The sequence below is a fragment of the Eretmochelys imbricata genome, chromosome 1 (assembly GCF_965152235.1).
Source record: "Eretmochelys imbricata isolate rEreImb1 chromosome 1, rEreImb1.hap1, whole genome shotgun sequence".
Taxonomy (NCBI): Eukaryota; Metazoa; Chordata; order Testudines; family Cheloniidae; genus Eretmochelys; species Eretmochelys imbricata.
This window is the reverse complement of record NC_135572.1, coordinates 239,986,703-239,992,237: the sequence shown is the minus strand read 5'-3', so window position 1 is coordinate 239,992,237 and position 5,535 is coordinate 239,986,703.

Sequence of the window (5,535 nt, the reverse complement as noted above, 5' to 3'; positions counted from 1 at the left end):
CTTCATTCTCCTAAGGAGTCCTCATTTTCAGTGGTTATGATTTTCCAGCTATGCATGGAAACTTTCTCCAATCTTGCTTTTCGTGTGTGTGGTGTGTGTGTGTGTGTGTGAAGGAGGCAATCCCTACTAAGATACTCAATTCACACAGGAGGAGGAGTTAACATTTGGTATTATCCATTCTCCTAAATCCAAGTACTGAATAAGGGAAATTCATTCCCAGATTTTCTTTTCATTAGGGCACCCTCTCTATCCCTCCCCAAGAAATGAACCATAAAAATGAGGTCTGGATTTGTCTGTGTTCAATTCAAGATTTGTTTCCCTGAAAACACTAGTCTGTGACCCCGAGGTACTTTTGATATAATTTTTGGTCTGATATTCCACAAACCATCAGGCTGGAAACAGGTGCTTTATATACTCAGACAGTTGCACATTTTTGGTTGTGAAATGTTGAACCTTAACAATCACATTCTGATATTGTTGATTTGCTTTTTATCCCTACTTTAAATCTTGTGTGCTGTTTAGTGGCCTCTGTCTTTGAGAATGACTAAAACTAAATATCAGTGTTTTATGCTGTTTGAAAACCAGAATTCCAGCCTTCATAGAATATAAGTATAAAGGATTTGAGACCAAATTCTCCCTTAACATATAAAACAGGCAGAGTTGGGCACTTAATCTCTAATTAGATTTTGGATGCTAAAATCGTGTGGGCAACACTGTTTCAGATGTGCTGTATTGGACAAAGCAGTGTGAACATTTACAAAGTAGAAGTGATTAGTGTGACAGATCATGCAGTTTCCTGCAGTATCCTTGAGACACTGTTGAATTAAGTTTAAGTATCTCTGGAGTCTTATATTAATGCAAAGGTTAGGTATTGTGGGACGGTATTATGTGTCACCTCTGGGGGGCTGATGTAATGTGAACTCTGGGAAGTGTTTTGAACTTCAGAGGACAATACTGAACAATGTGCCAGACAAGAATGGACTTTTGGGACAAACAGTGTTAAGTGAGTTTCCTGGGGCCATCTAGCGGGAGGTGGATGCAAATTCCCCACCTCTGGTTATGCAAAAACCCAGCCTTTTTAAGCTATGCCCTAAGGAATGAACTATTGTCTGCTGATTACGTATTTCCCAGAGTCTCAAGATCAAAGCCCAACCTGTATAAAGGAAAGACTGCACTGTTCATGGGGGATTCTGTTTCTGAGCTAAAGCGGTGGAAAAACCTCTTTGTCAGGTTTGAGGGACTCCTAGGAGAGCTCCACTGGAATTAGGGGTGGGAAGTGGGGGTGATCTCTGGAGGGAAAGAGAAGTGCAGATGCAGGCCTGTTTAGGCAGTCTGGTTTTCTGGAGCTATCACTGTGTAGGCAGGAAACTGCGGTCTGGAATAACCCTGGTCAGGAGGGGGAGAGATGCAAGTCTCCACCCAAGAGAGAAGACTGCTGAGGAGCTGGGAGGTGGGTGCCCTCGAGGGACCATAGAGTGGGAATACAGGTGAAGTTGCCATGCACTGTGAAAACTAGGGAGGGCGGGGTTAGTTTCTGACCATCTCTCTTGCACTTCCTTTTGGTTGGTTATTAACAATAAAATAACCAGGAGCTGATGCATTGTCAAAAATTGATTTACATAGTGTCTGGACCAGAATAGCTTGGCCAAAGGTGCTCAGCCCAAGAGTTGGTGGGGGCAAAAGTATCTTAAAACCACCTTTGTGGATCTTATTCACTCCCCAATCCTGGACCCTTCCACTCTGCCTGGCATAAAGTAGAGAATCTCTTTATACTAGCACTACCCAAAACTGCTAGAGCCCTATAAGGTGCTGGCAGCTGGTGCTATTTTAGCCATCTTGTGCTCACCTGCTCTGAGCAAGGCTAGGTAACGTGGTGTCTAAAAACATCAGCAAGTGGGGAGAACCCTGCCTGCATTAGTATCCCAACTGTTGCTGCTCCTGTGGACCTGGACTGATGGCAGTAATGGTGGGCATCTGGGGGGAGAGGGGAAGAGGGGAGGTGAAGGTAGACAAAGCTGAAAGATCATTCTCTGTGTCTTGGACAGGCCTGAGCTCTCAGCTGGCAGTTTTCCTTTTGCGTAATCACTTCAAACTGTGTGTGTGTGAGAGAGAGAGAGATTGTGAGCCAAACACTTTTTTCTTTAGCCAGAACTTTTAACTCCCTTTGCTGTGTTCCTCAGTCCTAGTCTCCTTTCTGCAGGAATCAGGATTCAAAAAGAATGTCCTCTCTAACTTTTGCCTGTTAGAAGCAAACAATCATCTCAAACTTCTCCTATTTAAATACTTTCTAAATGTAGGAGCTACCTTCTGCCCCTCAGGGCATGCACACTGCTCCTATTGACTTCAGTAAAAGCCATGTTTTGCATCGGAGGCCAACATTTGGCCCTGTGCATAATTCGTTCACCCCAGGGTGTACTCATGGTATGTGCTGGAGAGAGGACAAGTCTGGGGGGGAGGGGAGTGCGGACAGGGGGTGTAGATGGGGTGAGGTATTAGTGTGTGTGTGCGGGCGGCTGCCTATGCAGAGCTGAAGAGATGGTGTATGCACTGACCCCCCCTACCCCTCGTAGACACACAGGCAGATAAGTTGCAGCTGGTGGGCCTACTGGATAATTACTGCTTAATGTCATATCTTTTGAAGGTTATGTTTAACAATGTAGGCTGTCTTGAAAATGTGAGCCTCAAAGTGGGTGTCTGATTAATACTCAGAAATGTCTAGTGCCTAGGCTTTACTATAAATTAAGATCCTGTTGTGGGAGTGAGGAATGTACTGGATGGAATAAGTCGAGGATTTTTCAAGCTCCCTCAGAAATCTGTGAATGTATTTCTGGACATTTCCTGACCATCTTGATTCCCCTCAACTCCATGTTTCAGAAACCAGGAAGTCTGTTCTCCGTTCTGCATTAAAGAGAGACTGCTCCAGATTTTTTTTTTCCTTAATGAGATGAAAGAAAATTCATTAGAATGTGAGTAAGCAAACAACCTCCCTCCTGTAGCTCCACTCCTTTAAATAAATTTTAAAAAGAGTCTCACCATAAAACAAAATAAAGGTTATTGATCATGAAACTTGCCTTCCTACCATCCCCAAAATTTAAAATGAAAAATTAGTGTAGGATTTGTCAAACTGCAACAGACCATTGGCACATCAAGATCGGGGTCCTATCTCTGGCAGTGGTCACTCTCTGATGGTTCACAGGAGAAAACTAATCTGAGCTGCTCAGAAAGCAGATGACCCAATGCAAAATATTAAATATGGGAAAGAAGGAGGTGGTGTTTGGTTATAAAGAATTCCCCTGAAGCGTGACATTTGATTACTCTCATTGTGTGCAACTTTAGCAGTAGACAGAGGCACAAAGTTAGGATCTAGTTCTAAAGTTTTGAATTTGGGCATAGTCTCTACTTATGCAGAGCTACAAAGATTTATGATCAACTTACATTTTCATTCCTTCTTAAACTCCTGCTTTAGTGTTTTGAATTGACACAATCCTTCACTGTGCTTTAAAAGGCTGAGTTCTGAATTTCTTTGTAGTGAGGTTGGCCCAAGGCACTAAGAAAGTGGCGTCTACTACATGCCAATGGGAAGCTTCCAAGGGACGTTGCAGAAGCCCCATCATTGAAGGGGTTTGGTTTTTCAAATGATTGATTTAGGAAGTTTACAAATCCTTGCCATGTAGATGTCAGAAAAAAACAATCATTACTACAGTTAGTTTTGGTTTAAAGAAACATTTTACTAGAATATAGTCATCAGCTCTTTCTCTTTAACAAGGTGTTGCAGAGTGACCATTATTGCAACACCTATGTCTAGTGATTTTATTAAATGGATTGAAATCTCTATGTACCCATTTAACAGATCAGGTATGTCTATCAAATGTTGATATTCCAAAAAATTGAACAGGTGTGCTAGCTTTTTTGCAGGTGACTGTACTTTGATTAGTGAATAAAAGATAACCAAATATCTATCTGTCCTCTGTTTTGCTGGGTACATAATTGGTTGCTAATTCTTCCATAACAACAACCTCCCACATTTTTGCACCATTCCTCAATGGTTGGACTATTTTTCTTTTTCAGTGAGAGGCTCTGAATAGCCACTAGCAGATAAGAGATCAATTCTTCATTTCTTTTTGAGTGACCACTTCCACTAGGTATCCCCAGGATTACCAAAGGATCATTCGGTAATAAATATCCAATCGTTTGTGATATTTGGTTATGGATCGCATCCCAATACTCTTTGACTAGACATGTTCACCATATATGCATAAAATCTCCTGTTTCACCACAATTTCTCCAACATTTATCTTTATATAAATTAAATGTGTGTATATACACACACACACACACACACACACACACACATATATATATATATACACACAGAGAGAGTTTGAAGCTGACTGATGTTAGGTACCCCTAAAACAGTCTGTTAAAGAAATTTTCTTTTTATTGTGCTGTACACTGAGGTTGCCGGTCCTCTTTTCCAGCTCAAACTCACTCCTCTGAGTTAATTTGTATATCCACATATTTTTCCAGCATGTCATTTTTTGTTAGGAAAGTTGTCTGCAAAAATTGATATAAATTATATATATTTTTGTTTCCTGATTAACCAAATGCCATTGTTTCTCTTAAAGTTAGCTTTCTGTACAAAACAGGTCTTCTAGGAAGTTGAGTAGCATAATGCCTAACTTGAAAGCACTAATACCAGGGGAGAGTGGGCCTGTTAGTTTTGATCTCAAAATAAATAGAAACATTTCTTTACTGAATAGCTGACCAATTGTGTGTATTCCATGGCTCTCCCAATCTTGGAAGCTCTCTGGTCTGCAATTTTGGTTAAGATAGGGATTATTTGCAAGGAGTGTCACTGATGAGGTAAAATAACTGATCTTATCTCTAGTTCTTTCTCAAACCCATAGAGCAGCCTTTGCTAAAGATTATGTGTAAATTTCTGGAGGACATGATTTTTTTGAAAATTAATTCATGGTAGCCTTGCAATGTTTACACTGTCACAATTTTCTTGCCCAATAAAGACCCAGTGGTTGCCTGGGTTAGATCCACCAGTTCATACTTACTTTGGAGCCAGCTGGCTTGGTAGTACCATATATTTAGAACAGCTAGCCCACCCTATTTAATGGGTCTGTACAAAGTATCTGCTCTCATTCTTGGTCTTTCTCTCTCTCCTCCCCTTCCCTCTCCCATATAAATTCTAACATCATCTTTTGTATTCCTGCTAGGGTTTAATCTGAGCTGATCACAGACAAATTTTGAAACCAGAAAGATACCCCTGGCAGAATATTCATTTTGACTTTGTCTATTCTTCCCTCTTTGGAGGTTTTTAAGAACAGGTGGGACAAACATTGGTCAGGAATTGTCTAGGTTTACTTGGTCCAGTCTCAGCACTAGGAGCTGGACAAACTATCCTCTCAAGGTTCCTTTCAGCACTACATTTCTGTGGTTCTGTGTCCATGTCAGGCTGTCAGTTTTAGGGAGTGAGTATGGGGAAAAAATAGTATACACAATTCAGATCTCAAACTGGGTTTCAAA